General features: G+C 41.7%; 1 long non-coding RNA gene across 1 annotated transcript in view; it reads left to right on the forward strand.

Annotated features, from left to right (window-relative positions):
• Positions 1 to 711: 711 nt before the first annotated feature.
• Positions 712 to 15,836, forward strand: part of LOC121664339 — a 41,646-nt gene continuing 26,521 nt past the window's right edge. Inside the window, exon 1 of the long non-coding RNA XR_006015957.1 lies at positions 712 to 1,194. This is a non-coding gene — a long non-coding RNA (uncharacterized LOC121664339). The remainder of the gene's footprint in view (positions 1,195 to 15,836) is intronic.

Here is a 15,836-nt window from a genome sequence, read left to right on the forward strand (position 1 = left end):
GCTGTTGGATGCAGCACCTAATTCACACATATTCTTTTAAGAGTCCCTGAGGCATAGACCCTCCTACCATGAGGTGGACAGGGCAGTGTGCTGGAGCTGGGGAGCCAGCACGGACCCCCGAGCTCTGCTACACCTGGTCTGATGGCAGGACCAGGACCCCAAAGCACCCTGGGCACCCACCCGGCAGCAGGGAGGCTTTAAAAGCATTTCTGCACTCTTGCAGTAATATAACCAAACCAGTTATTTCTGTGTGATGTTTTTTGAGGTTTTCATTCCGTATTTTTCATTTTGAAAGAAAACAGCAAACATTTAAAATTATTTTACAGTAATTTACTGAACCCTAAGGCCACAATTCTGCAGCAGGTTACAACATCGCAGGCTTTGATGGTAAAAATCGAGTGCTGATGCATTTCCACTGCAGAGAAATGGTGGAAGTGTAGATCTTCAGAAAATATATTCTACACGGTTTCCTGCTACCTGCTCACATGCCAATTATACTTTCAAGTTTGCATCTGAAATTCTTATCTGCCTAGTAACACCCTATCCTCTGAAATGTCTGTAGTCCACTTAGTCATATTTAGACATTAGTCATATTTAGAGCTGCACGTAAGTGGTTCTCTATATGCAAACACACCAAGTAAGAATGTTCCACCAATCATTTTTAAAAATACAGATTCTCCTCCATGAAGGATTTGGAAGATGTTGCTTTGAGACCTTGATTTCAGGCATCAGTGGAAGAACAATGAATCCTTTTAAAAAATACACATAATCAGTGGTTGGGCAGTTATAAAAGCTAAACAAGAAGGCATGAGAAAAACCTATATGAATTAAACTGACATTTAATTGTAGCTAAATTCAGCCTCTGTGGGTTTTCCCCAGATGAAGGTCCAAAATGGCAGTAGACAGTTGTGTCCTTGAAGACTCTGAAGAAAGAAGCTTCTTCCTGGGGATGCACCAGCTGAGCCTGGACTCTGTCAACCTGACATCCCTGGTCCAAGGATCCCAGAAAAATGTGTGCGCTGGGAACAGGGAGAGGGAAGAAGAGGAGGACGAGGAGGAGTCATCAAGGACTACATTTCCCACGATGCTCTTCAATCAACTCAGACTTGAAATCGGGCAGGTGTTGGGGTGTTCCACCCGGCTCTGGTGAGGTGACAGCAGCTGCATTGTTCCCAGTCCTCGAGCTGTTCAAAGGTATTGTAAAGCTGTGCCATGAATGTGTTTGGAGTGTGAATTCAGGAAATGTACACAGAGGATGATAGAATATGTAGCCCTTAGGATAGGTCCTAAAGGGCTCTGAAGTTTGGGAGCTTGCAGGGAGGATGAGGTTTAGGACATCCCATTTTTAAGTTGTGTTAGGAATATGTGCTGGTATCTTCACTATGGTGTGGGTTTTTTAATGGTGCTGAATCCCACCTTGGGCTAGTCCTAAATTTCCTCTGAGTGGGATACAGTGCGTGTGAAACCTGAATGTAAGGTGTGACACCAAACCTCATGGCTCCTTCCCAGTTTTGTGCCCCGTGGCTGGTGGTGTGAGTGGGTGGGGAGGGTGCTGGCAGCTCCCCATGGCACAGAGCCGTGGGGAGGCAGAACCATGTGAGCGCTCTCCAGTGCCCTCGCGTGTGCTTCTCTTTCTTGCTTACGTGTATCCTTTACTCTTCCTGTCTTCTGTTACAGCCCCTAATGCACATCTAATATAATTTTATAGAGCAATATTACCCGACAAACACAAACAGGCGTCACTTGCCTCCTCCTGAGCGCTGCCCAGCCCACCCAAGGCTCTGAGATGTCGGAGCTCTTGCTGCATTTATGGTTGAGCAGCATCATCCCAGAGCATCCGTTACTTAGCAGACTTCCATAACGAATGCGCTCCATAAATATAAAAGCATTTCTAGAAAGTCAAGTGTCTGGATGTTATAAAAAGCGCTGCTGCTGAGTCATGCTCTTCCCAGCCCGCAGGAAATGGGCAGTGATTATTTCATGCCATTTTTTGTTGGGCTGAGATAACTTAAGGGAAAACGTGGCCACCAAAAGTGACAACCCATGCTGATCTGCTGCTCTGTGCTCGTGGTGCCATCTGTTAGCACATGTCAGTATAGGTATGGAGATGTATTGTACAGCAGACTTAAGTCTATATTTCAAAATTGCTGGGAAGCAAGAGCACACAAAGGAACTGTAATAAGTACAAAGTGTAATTAAATTTTGCTCTAAGAACTGCCATAGTCAGTTAAATCAGACCAGTTTAGATGTCATTATTTAGCCAATAGAGTAAATCTTATTTATAGAAGTCCAGGTCTGGCTCCACTTGTTTCCTGATAAGCAGTGGTAGGCTATTGACTTTAATGTACGATGCTTATAACGGAAAGATGCATAAATAAACATGGACAAAATGAGGGCAGGAGAGCACCACTAAATTATCTCTGCAATTGTTGGTGCCCTCAGCTTGGGCAAGGGCTTAGGCTTGGGTATCAATTCCTGTTTTCATTTTCTTCTTTTAATTGATCTCATGGAGCAACCATTATCAAAACAGTAAGGGAAAGGGATGGTCTCTTTAGGAACTGCTGACACTGCAGCTCTCTGCTGTTTCATCCAGGAGTCAGACAGCAAATGTGGAGAAGTAAGGGGTGAATTATACCCACCTGGGGAACAAAGGGGAGGATTTTTTTTCCGAATTTAGGAAGATGGATTTTAAAAATGAAGGAACTGCTGGAAGAAACTAAAGAGGTGGTATGTGACAGAACATAGGTAGAAGTAATATCCCCAGCAGATTTCCTGAGGAGGAGTCTGAAAAGCAACTGTGTGATACTGGAAAATTAAAGCAGCTGCAAATGGTAATGCACCAGAGCTCAGGTGTTCTGCATTGAGTTTTTGGTGGGGTCTCTGTTGGGCTCAAGTACAGTGTGTGAGAGAGAAAAGGTTCTGGTATTTTCAAGCCTTGTTCAAAACAGCAAACACGCGAAATCTTCAGAGAAGTTGCTGGCATGTGATTTTCTTACTTTACTTTCCCATACTCCAAGGGCTCAAAAGGTTTGGATGACTGTCTGGATTTTTTGTGGTCTCTTAATTAAGCTAAAACCTGACCTCTGAATGTTTTGGAGCTTGCCAAACACAAATTCACATGAGTGAAGCAAGGAAGGGTTAAAGAGCTTGCTTCCCAGATGTGTTCAGTTAATGCAGAGCGTTTCAGATGCTTGCTGCTGGCAGCTACCACTGCTTTCAGGTAAATGTGGTTGGGAGTGGGTTCAGGGTAGGACTGAGGTCCCTCATGGGAAGAGGAGGGAAACAGTGATTGCCACTGCCCTGGAAATTGTCTCCTTTGCCAGAGTGTGTGATCAGGGTCACTTCCCAGATCTGCTAGAGTGCTGTCCAAAACATTTTGTATGTGATTTTAATGGAAGGTGTTTAAAATCATGCATATTCTCTGTTCAATGAAAGAGGGACTGAAAACTGGAGAGAAATAAATGCCAGGGAGCCACAAGAGCATTTTCTGCCTGTGATAGTAGTTGGCCATGTGGGATGAGCAGTGGCCTCCACTGGAGTGCTTAATGCTTTGAGTAAGGAGAGGCCAAAGCTAGAGAAATCTTTGACTTCTTGAACTGCAGCTTGGCATTCAGCGTGTTTGAACACGAATTGTGTGTGACAGGATGGGCAGATTTTTATGTGTTATCCTGGTGTTAACCTGCAACAACTGCTTGACATCCCAAGGTCCTGGTTCCCACCGCTCATTCACCTGCTTGAATGGGACTGTGAGGAGGGGAATGCACAGGGATTGCAAATCCGTGGATCACCAACAGTTTTCCTGCTGGCATGTGCAGTTTAACCCAGAGCAGCAGCAGATCTGTTGGTACCCAAGCAGGGCTGCTCTGGAGACCATTATCTGATGCTTGAAACTCAGTGAGGGCGACTGTGCTCTCCCAGCTGCCCATCACACATGGAGACAAACACTTGTGTAATGCCAGGATTCAGCTGCAAATTGTACGTGTGGTGGGGAAAACACTGTTGCTGTTTATGTGCAGAAAAATATAACCTAAAGGCCACAGAATGAAATATAATTTGTTAAAAACAGGGAATAGCATTGATTAAAATGAAAGCCAGTGTTCCAGCACTTTACTGTGGAGAAGTATGTCCCCAGGTTCCTTGCACTTGCCCTGTGATTATACAATAGATTTTAAGTCTGTGATATCTACAAATCTACATCAAAATATATTCTATAGCTGTAGGAAACAGCTCTGAATTGTTAACCTTCTCTCCAGGTACTGGAGGTAACACACTGTGAGATTAGATGTATATTTTCTTCAAGATATACCACCCATCGAGGAGTCCATATTTACATCTTTTGTTGATATTTTTTATAGATTAAAAGAGTCTCTTTTCTGGTGATAATTCTGCTAAGTACTGTAATTTGCCGCCACTAATATTTGTCTGAGTCCTAGTTTGCAAAATATATTTGAAACCACTTTATAAAGTCTCATAATTGCTTCTTTGTAGAGCTGGTATAATGAGTAGTTTCTTTATCCAGCCTTTATCCTGTTAACCTTAGAGGTGAGCGACTGCTTGCTGGAGTAGTTGGGGAATGTCTTAGCACTGTTGAGCCATTTAATTTCACTACTAATTTCATAGTGGTGACACAGAATTGGCTATGAGCAAGCTCGCAGTTATTTCAAGGGTTTTCAGTTAGCATTGAATCAGGACCTGATTCACTAAAATGAAATTGAAATAAATGCACATGTAGATGATTTTTTTTAATGCATAAATTGATCTGCATTTATGTGCCCAATCCACATTAAAACATTGACCTGCTCTTGAAGGATGGGAGCTCAGCATATAAAGCAGCTCTAGCATTGCAAATGAGAACTTGCACCACTGCGCTGGGGGTTCGTTCTCCGCTTCCTTTACTGCTGCTCTTGTCCCATCTACAGGGAACCTCCCTGGTTATCCAAATCTTACTTAGAGCTTCCTGGAAAATGCAGATTCATGTTTTTCAGTTTCTTTTGGCCACTTTTACAGGCAGCAATCAGTGTGCTGTGCTATTCAGCAAGTAGGGTGGCTTCCAGGCTTGCTCTTTCTGCAGGAACACATTCCTGTTACTCTGCTGCTTGCTTTAGATGAGCAAAGCTGCCCTCTGCAAAACTTGTCTTTTCTCCAAAATTGCTGGGGAGTTGTTTTGTTTCTTAAATCAAAATTCATTTCAGCCCAGAGCTGGCTGCATTTCAGGGGGGAGGTTGTTCCTTTTTGTGAATATAGCCTAAAGTGTGTGTGTGTGTGTAATTTTGCTGTTTCCATCCTGTTGCTTTTGCTATTACTGTAACAGTTGGATGATCTGAAAGAAGTTTGATTTGAGGGTCACTAAACATGAGAGAGAAAACTTTTAGTTTGGCATATGAAAGTATTTATGGCGTGTACTTAGGAAATTCTACCACTGTTTAATCTTAAGTATGCATATAATTATAAAGAGGGTAAGAAAAACATTTGATGGAACCCTGGGGATTACAGGTGCATCCAAAAGTTGAAATTTAAGTAGTTTATTAAATGCACTCTGCCCACAAATCATCCCTGTGAGAAGAGAGCTATGGCAGATGCTCGCCTGCACTTCGACATGGGCAGTGGTGATACCTGACAGTGATCACTGCTGAAAAGGGACATGTGGGGTGATGGAGCAGCAAGACCCTGCTGTTCCCCAGTGTCCCAGTGCCAGAGACCCTTGGACAATGCTGAGCTTCCCCTGGGGCTGCCTTGGGGTCTCTCTGCTTCATCCCACCACCTTCCCTTTCTGAGCTGCCAAATGCTGTTCTGGTAGCTGAGCCCTGGTGCAGTCACCTGCCTGGGAAACTGCCAGAGGAAATGGGCTTTACTGGGGAGCTGTGGCTGCATGGCAGGGAGAGGGGACTGGGGTGTTCTTGTGGGACTGGTTTTATCTCTGTGCATTTTGCATAGGTATCTAACTAGTGCAGCATGTAGCTCCAAGCTGTGGTGGAGCAGTGTGCTGATGCCAGCCTCTCCGATGCACAGGTATGTGCAACTGGGACATTGCAGGCATTTTGTCACCCAGAGGTCATCACTGCTAAATATTAAGGGTGAATTTTGCACTGAAATGCAGAGTTATGACTGTGCACTTCGCTTGATCTTCCAATGCTTCTGTCGTTCGTGACATTGTCATTTAATGTGGACATTCATTTGTCACATGTCTGGACCTGTCTGGGAAGCATTTTCAATGGCTGCACTCTCAATTCAGGTCTGTTCTCTCTCGTAGAATCTAAGCAAAAGTTGATAGCATTTGAAATTTAATCAGGTTGGTATTGTGCAATTTGTCTCTTACAAAATTTCAGTAGCTTTTTTTGCACACTTTCCTGTTTAAAAGGAATTCTCAAAAGCCTGGAGTTGGAGGCACATGTCTGTCCATGCATCATGGCAGACTGCACTTCTAGTTCTTTTAATCTGAGTTTGATCTCTTCTGTGAAACATATCCTCAAATGTGGAACTTGCTACATCTGGCTTGTATAAAATTCATAAGTAGGAGCCTTTCCTTCATAACTAGGATAATTTTCTGTTAACTGTAAGAAGTAGGGAAGGACTAAAGATGGCTTACATATAAAGACTTTATAGTACTAGTAAGGCTAAGAGAGAATTCCTATCTTTGTGGTACTTTTTTTTTATTACTAGGACCGAATTTATGCCAGTATATAGGATAGGTTCCTAAACTGTAATCCAGTGTTGGGTCCACATCCAAAATTTTACTTATATCATCCCAGTCATTAGGACCCCCATGATCTAGTTTTGCTCTACACCGCAGAGTGACAATACTGCCCAGACGGACCCCAAATGCAAGCAGTAAAAACCATTTTTTAATGCCTCTTCCCCACCTTTGTCAGACATTTATTTTAAACGTCTGGTCTTGAAAATCAGAACCTGCACACAATTTCCTTATTGCCCCATCCTGAAATTCCCCTCCCCTCTGACCAGTCTGTTTTCCAAAATACTCTTGGTCCTTCCAAAAAGACGGTTTTATTCTTCTAAGTTTCAGATTTAAAATCTGGATGAGTGAGAGATCTGGGATGAGAGATGCATTAGCAGAACTGATTTCTCTTGTTACCAGTTCAAAAGGCTTCAGTATGCAGCACAAATGATTCATAAGTATCCATTGTTCAGAGTTCAGGATAAAGAGTTCAGAATCAAAGCTCTGCTTTAATGTGCGCTCATGCATTTCTTTTTTCAGTAAGAGCATTCTCTTCATATATATAGCAAATGAAATTCAAACTTGTTTAAGCTGCAGTTCTGGTAAATTGCTCTGCCTCTGAAGTTAGCTTAGAATATCATGAGAGTTATAGAAACCGTTACAGATTTTGCTAGTATTGCAAAAACTTAGTGCTTAGTTATAATCAAGGAAGAACTGTTTAATAAATAGAACAGGAAAACAAGCGATCACCTCCTGTTTTTCCTGGGTTTGGACCTCACGTCAGCCCTGCTGGCAGATCCTGAGAGCACAGCCACACAGGATTTGGGCTGTTGGTGATTTTCGTACTGGCCCTTCCCAAGGGGAGAGACAGCAAAGGCTTCTTTATGAGCAGATTTTTGCATGGGAATGCTCGGTGACAGTCAGAGGGCAGTGATTAAGAGGTATTCTGATGTCTAGATATTTGTCCAAATGTTTGTCATCGTGCAAACTGTGCCCAATATTGCTTCTTTCAGAGCCTGCTTTATCTCTCATTTTAATGTTTCATAGATCCGAGGTCCTGTCACTGCTGCAGTACTGTGTTTTCTCCTGGCATCTTGTATCATGGCTGAGCATACTGAATGGGCTCTCTAAAACCTTTCTTATCAATGGAGTACAACAAGCCCAATGCAATCATCCTTTCAATTATCTTCTTCATCTCAAGTGTCACCAGATAAGTACTGGCATAGTATTCTTGGAACATTTCTGATATTGTTCCTTGCTTTTTTGGCTATAAATGTATGAATATGGGATAAAGATTTAGATATCTCATGTTTTACTCTCATTATGCACAGACAAAACTACGCTTATCTCCTAAAAGATTCTTTTTCCCCAATCTCTTCAGTTTGAACGCTCTTTGGGGTCTGGGTGATGATTAGAATACTTGGCTAACTCTCGTGTTGCAGTGGGAGTTGTGCCCTCTGGGATCAGGGGAACAGCCAGAGAGTCTGTTCAGTGTTGTGCAGCCTCCGAAATCGGCTTGATGTGGAGGTGACCTTGCAGTGGGTTACAGGACAGGACTCCCCAGATGGGACTTTGTACATTATGAGTCCCGAGTAAGTGGCTCAAGCTCTGCTTGCTCAGTCCTGGAGAGGCTTTCTGAGAGTTCAGTGCTGTCGGGGGCGGAAGAAGGCTTTACTTTGTTTACCTCAATTTATTTTTACCTGGAGAATGAAATTTGACTCCATTAAACTACAGGTCTTTCTGAACTCTTTATGTTCAGGAGACACTTGTGAACAGACTGAAGAAACGAGGTCTCCTCTGTGCTCTGGAGATTCTCCACCTTCTGTTCATTTTGAGGTGTACAAGGTGTTCCTTTGAGTGCCCCATGTGCTTAGTGCTGTGCGGGTGGTGATTCCCTCTGAACTGATGTTGGTATCTCTGCCCGGGTACATCATTTTCCTCTGGTGCCAGCAGAGAGGCGTCCTTGTCACAGTGGAGAAGGGCAGAAGGGGGATTGTAGACCCTCCTGTGCTGAACTGTGGCTGTTGGAGGGTGGAGTGCACTCGGTGCTGCATGGAAGCTCTTGGGCTCACTGAATGTGGCCTTGGGCTCCTGTTTGGAGACTGAAGGAGCAGGAAGAGATGGCAGCTGATGGTGGGTCCCAGCTGCAGGATCACTAGACAGTTCATGGATGGGATGTTAAAGGGATAAGAGGCTAGTCTAGGATCTGTGTGTCTGTGAACAGGGCATCTGGGAACTGGAAGATCTGGGGATTTAGCACTTTTCCTGCATGACCTCCCTGGGCTTAAGAAGTTGTATAAAGTTTCCAGGATATTTGTGACAAGAGCAGTTTATGTTACTAAACACCAGCACTCACAACTGTGAGTCAGGCTCCCCACAAATATGATGTTGGCTTATGAGAAAGGTTTTTTTATTTTAAAGTGATTTTTGTTTGTCACTTTGTCACTTGGAGACAATTAGATTATTTTGGCAATATTCTTGAAGTTGTCTCTACAATTAGGAGAGCTCAAAACACTTTTAAATTTAAGGAATTAATTGTGGTGTAATTATGAAGAGCTTTAGGAATAACACCAAATATAGCAATGTGTGTGAATCCTGAGCACTGGCAAATAGGAGATTAGTGTTGGAACAAGAGAGGAATGTAGGCTTTGGTTCAAAGAGTCATTTTAAAGGGAAATTACTGAAAATAAAGTGTGATGAAAAACAATGATTCTAATGAAGGACAAAACCCATCCATTGTAGTCCAGACATACTTTGTTATTAACCATTATAAAGTTGTGGGGGTGCAGCAATGGTGACAGAAAACCCAGGCTAGTAAGAGAGCAGATACAACTGCAATCTCTTCATTAAAAAAATGTTTCATGGTTGCACACAGCCACAAAAAATACATTTTCATTCTTATAGATTTCAAGCATTTTTGAAAGTCACACAATTGTTTTGCTGATTTAAGTTCTAAATTGATGGAAATACAATGGGAAAGAAGTAAGGGGCAACCTGGGAGAAGAGGAGCCAGGCTTTTCAAGGAAACATTGAAGTATTGCATTGATTGCTGTGAAAATTCATTTCAATTCTGCCTCATTTCTTCATTAAGCGTGTTAAAGCAGTTCTTTCCTGGGTTAGCTTCTGCAGCACTCTCAGTCTGACTGCAGGGGAAGTGGTTTTAAGGACATGGGACAATTTGCATGAAGTTGTGCTCCTTCACTGCAAGAACAGTTACTCCAGATTGGTGCTGATGGAAAAGAGAAGAATTTAGGCTACAGAGTTACATCAGCCTTGTATAAATGTAGTGACTTCACACATCGTTTAGTAAGAACTGCAACAGGTGAGTTTTTGTAACCTTGCAAATAAGTGACCTGAAATACTGAGTTCTGGGTTGTGATTTAGGAGTTGTAAGCAATTCCTTTATGAGGATTTTGAATGAGCTTGTTTTCCATTTGGAGATCCAAGAAACACAGTAAACTCTGACACTCAGAAGTGACTTGCACCAAGTCCTGTGCAGGAACCAAAACAACCCTCAAATCCTCTTCCTGAAACAAAGTCTTGTTGACTTTGGTTTCAGAATGTTTACTTGAAGGAATAGAGTTAAATGTGTTACTTTTCCCCCCAGATGTCTAAAGTTTTGCAGCAAATATTGGCAAGCCAGAAAGCATTACTTAAAAAAGTTGTTTGCTGTTAGATGTGTCTGTCTGGTTTATGGATAGGTCTTGGTCTAAATTGAAAGGAGGGCTCACTATTGGCACGTTGATCTTACCAGTCACTTTTGGTTTAATGTAGATATGACATCACCTGGAAAGATCATAATAAAAATAGATTGCAATTTATCGTCATTTCCTAAAAGACATTTATATTTGAATGAAACAGAGTAAGCAAAGTAAGGTGAGAGATACCATCTTTGGTTTGCTGCCATGGCATGTTTTGAGTCCCCTGTTGTGGTGTCTGTTGTATTCAGGCATTTCCTAATATCTTAAGCATCTCTCTGCACAGCACTGAGCAACTGCTATCTCGTGGTGGTGGAACTAAAAATCAAAGATCAAATTGGAAGATCAGAAATACTATGTAATGTAACTAATTCTTGGGGGAAATTCAGGAAACTATGTCTTGCAGCTCCTATAGCAATTTTACTCTTCCTCATCACCTTTTTTCCTCCTAAAACTGCTTGAGCAGTAAACACACAGTTGAACACTCGGGTATTTCCTTGCTTGGCAAAGCCAATAAATCCCCCAGGTAGCAAATGGCAGTGTGTTGGTAGCCAGAATGAAAATCTGACGTGACAGTCATGTAGGAATGTGATCACTTAAAGAAATGCAGGCACTGCTGCCTAAGATAGCTCTGAGACTGGGAACTTGGATTCTGTACTCTCTACTTGAAGTCTCTACTCTGCCATAGTTGGTTTTTTTTTTGTTGTTGTTTTTTGGGATTTTTTTGTTTGTTTGTTTTGTTTTACATTAGGGAAAACCAAAACCTGCATGTTGTTCTGCAGTTCTGGTAAATTGTTTAATGGCCATCCCTCACAGATGTTTATGAGGATTGAGGTTTTAATAACGGCAAACTGTTTGAAATAATCCTGCTCAGAAGAAGTCCTCACTCAGACTTCTTGAAGGTGTGGCTAGGACGTTGCAGAAGCATTCCCAAAGAAACTGGTCTCTTACATTACACAGTGACAGAGCAAGCTGGGAAATGGAGGGATCTGTTCAGTGTGGGGACACAGTTCATCCTGCTGTCTAGCTCCTCTGGGGTTTTCCCACTGTGGAGCCCCTTGCAGCCTCTATGGGGGCTTCTGTTCCTGCCAGCCAAGGGAGGAAGGATGCTTGCCCATCTCTAAGCCAGGGTGTGCTCTCCTGTCCCTCTTGCCTCTGTGTGGCACATGCAGCATTTTCATAGCAGGTGGAAAGGTTTAAAGTTACTGAGCCAATGATCAGCATCTGAGAAGGTGCTTAACCAAAGTGTATTTTCTTTGATTGTCTTGTGTTCTTTAATAAATTTCATTAATTAATGAAACTGACTCCTCTGTGCGGTACATTGGAAGAATTGCTATTCTACCTCGCTGTATAATCATTATCACCACTAATGAGTGTGTTATTCTGTTACCAGTATTAATCTAACAAAAGAAACAAATACCTGGCCTGTGCTGTGATGCAGGAGTCAGTAGGTTAAATGCTCACCCTGTGAATTGTGATAAACAATCCAGCCACCACAGCCAGAGCATGACTGGGGGGCTGCTTTTAGAGACCCTCAACATGTGGGGGTGTACAATGCACAATCAGCTGTCCTTGCTGGTTGTGTGATGCTGCTTTTGTGAATGGTCCTTCTTCCCTGGCTTTTGGAATCAGCACCTCCCTGAGGATAAAATGCAGAGCAAATCAGTTAGGCACAGCGGAAGATGGGGCATTTTTATACTTTGCCTTTTCATTTAGATTTGATTCCTTAGAAAAGCTGCTTAAATGGTGTTACAACTGCTTTGATATGGACTCTTAATTATGAAAAGGTAGCACCAGTAAATAGTGTTAGGTGAAAAGAGCATGGAGGGGAGAGGCAATGGTAGTCTTGGCTATCAGTATGTCAAAAGGATGAGTCCAGAAGACACGCTCGGTGTTACAAATTTCTTGTGAAGCCCATGGCAAAGCTATTTTAGCAGCTCTCCAGAAAGGGATGTATGTCAGTCGTATTGGAGTTCCTTGAGGGAATAGATTTAGCACACAGAGGGGAGGAGAGGCTGAAGTGAGGCATCTGTCATTTTCTTCCACTGTTTATGATCCTTTAAAATAAAGATGAAAATTAAAGGAATGTGTTTCTCTCATATCAAGAGTTCTTATGTTCTTCTTTAACTGGCCTCACGCAGAAGATTTTGGCTGGCTTAGCTGGTTGTAATTTTTGTGGTGTGCAGCTCTCGTTGGCTTCCCCTGTACCAAACACACACGAGCTATTCCTTTGCTGTGGGTGGTACGGAGCAAACAGCTGTGCGTGTGTTGCACTGAATTTAATGTGCATCATGGTAACAGAGGAATCAGCCTGAGAGGAGACTTCTTTTGCAATGCTGTTGGCTTTGGGTTTATATTCTTCATTAGCTATCAGAGCGTTTTCATTATTGTGGCTATTGGTTAGACCCCCTCTAACTCCAGTAAAACCAAGAGACACTGAGTTGCAACACTTGCAATATGCAGTGTGCACACACAACCTGGATCAACCTAATTTCAGCATAGCAAACACAAAACAAAAGCTGTATATGACTTCTTAGCCTTTGTGCACATCTGCATTATTATAAATGCTAATATAATTCTGCAATGATAAATAATTAAACAATTATGGTCATGAATCAATAAGTTTAGCACATTTTTTTCATCAGCAAATTGTACTGTATAAACAAGAAATATAAATTACCAAGTCTAATTTTCAGTGAAAATTGTAAGCATTTTATATCTAATAATTAAAAAAGTATTAGAATTCAATGTAAGATGCTTAGAACTTTAAAATTTTCTGGTTTTAACCAAACACCATTAAATTGTCATGTTTTATGTTTCTGAATCTGATTAACATTTTGAGATCTGACTTTTGGAATCATTCTCTTTGTTTTCCTCTGCTAAAACCCCCTCTCTCAACCTCTGGTTTCTCCTAAACACAGTTTATCAGCTTGAAGCCAGCTTTGGTTGACCTCATTATGTTGCCTTTAAGAAAATAAAGTGTTTAAAGAAAAACATTCAAGTACCTTTCTTCTAAGATTTTGAAAGATCTAGCTATTTTTATCATATACTAAGCACTTTGCTGCACAAGGTGCAACATGGAGGCAGGGAGAAGAAGAAGCTTTTACAACTCTATTTGCATTCAATCAGGGTTGCAGGGTTACCTGTAATCTTTCCCACTCTCAGATCTTTGGCAGTTGTAAAGAATCTATCACCCCAAGTACTGGCACTTAACTATATAGTTTTAAAATAATCTTGAGTGAAAAATAGTGTATTTGCAGAAAAAAAGCTGTGTTTGTTTTTTTTTTTTTTTTTTTTTAAGAAGTTGTGTATGTTTTCTATGCTGAACATCTTGCATGAACTAAGCATTTGCCATGAAGGAAGTTACTGCAGAATAGCTGTTCCTGCCTGCTGCTCCACGGTTGTGCTTTTTCCTGGGAAAATGCTTGACCTGCTTCTCTACTGTGTCTTGCACTAAAGACAAAAACCCTGTTTAGACTTAGCCAGGGCATTTTAGATCAGGAAATTGGAAAAGCCAGCAGTTTCAGGATGGTGCTTGGCATTGCAGCACCAGGTCTGAGGGGCAGACATTGGCACCAGGTGCCCATCCCTGTGGTGACAAGGGATTTCTGGAACCCTCTCCCCAGCAGCCAGAGAGCTCTGTGCTGACCTGCAGGGTTATCCTCCCATGGTATCAGTCTAACATGGGCTCATCCTCCTGGTATCAGTCTAAAGCAGAGCTGGTGGGGCTGGTTGGTTGGAGGCACTGAATTTTGCTGCATCACTATGCTGGAAAAGCTTCTCCTTTGTGGGAAAACTCAGTGAGCCAATAAACTGGTATTTATCTGTCTCCCATGTGTGTGGTGGTGTGAACGAGTCACAGCAGTCATCCTTCGTGGTGGCCCCATCTGCCATTCCTCCACAAATAATCCAAGAGAACCTGCAAAACGAAGGATGTGAAAAAGGTGACACAACCCTTCAGAAAACAGGAGAAAGCAGGAAGAGGATTTGATACAGTAGAGCAGGTGCTGTGACCTGTGGAAGGTAGCTTCGCCAGGCCTGGCACAATATCCTGGGGTCTAAGATGAGTTTGTCTGGCTCCATATGGAAGCTCGTAGTGTTAGAGGAGAGACTCCATCCACTGAAGTGTTAAAGTTTATTTGCAGGGGTTTTTTTTACTGACTAGAAGCCTCAGGAATCTCCATCAAGCTGGGAGATCAAGGACTCTTATTCTCAGTTTTACTGCTCGCTGGCAAGCAATTAGTTATTTGTATTACAGAGAGGCCTCACAAAGACAGTATGTTTAGAAATGTAAGCAAGTATTTGCCTTGGGGGGGGGAGAAAAAAATATTTTCTTCACCTTCTTGTCTTTATCTCCCTTTTTGTTTACCCTGTCTTCCTACTTTTGATGAATAAGAGAAAGAAAACTACATATGGAGTCTGAAGATCTTTACTTTGAGTTTCTTCCTCATGCTGCTGCATCTGCTCATCTTCTCCTTGCTTTCCCAGTGCGCCGTGTTTCCATTTGTGGGTGTAAGTGTCTTTGCCTCTGATGCCAATGTCACTCTTCTTGTGGCAACCAGATTTTGTTTTACTGTATGGCTCTTAGCAACATGTTTCCTGCATTCTGCTCACTCTGTTGAGTTCACACTTTGAGAGTCTAGAGATATAGATTGCTCTGCTTTCACATATATGGTTCTGTCAAAACAATTACAGTTGAATCTTGGAACGTGTTCCTTTTCCTCGTGCAGAGTTACTGAGTTTGGGTTTCCCTCTGAAGCCAGTCTGCATTGACCATCCCTGTCCTCAGTGAATCCCATACAACCCCTATTCTCGGATACAAATTTAAAATGTTTGCAGAAAATTTTATACATCCATTAACTGGACTTTTTTTTAGGTCACTGAAAATTGTATATTAATTTTTGAGTTACAGAACATGTATTTAAAGGTACCGATGTGATAAAAGTCTTAACACTTAAGTGGTGGGGCAAAACCAGAAAATTCTCGTTTTCCTTTATGATAAATTAGTAGAACCTGTGGAGAAGTAGTAATGCAATCATACATTTAGCGTATTTCATTTTTTTAAATGTACCTACATTTAAAACACTCAGATTCCACCTATGAAACTGGATTACAAGATGCACAGCAGATTTAAAAATATTTTAGAGATGTTGTTTTCATGCTTCAAGTCCTTGAAAAGCCAAATACACTCACTTCTGAAACTAAATCTTAGTTTTCACTGTAAAAAAAAAAAAAAAAGAAAGAAAAATGTTTAATAGCACATATGGCATAATTTCATGTGACATCTGTTTTGTAACAAACAATATTTAGCTCACTTATTTGCTGAATGATACAGTACATGCTGCAAAGAAAAAGTCCAATGAACAGTTTTACATAGTTTGTAATATATCAATGTTTATCGCAAAAGAATGCAAAACTTAAACATTTAAGCATGTTATTGATTGTAATATGCAAAACATCGATTA

Source organism: Corvus kubaryi, unplaced genomic scaffold (genome assembly GCF_017639235.1).
Source record: "Corvus kubaryi isolate FWS band 111438036 unplaced genomic scaffold, C.kubaryi_AGA036_p1.0 37300, whole genome shotgun sequence".
NCBI classification, from domain to species: domain Eukaryota; kingdom Metazoa; phylum Chordata; class Aves; order Passeriformes; family Corvidae; genus Corvus; species Corvus kubaryi.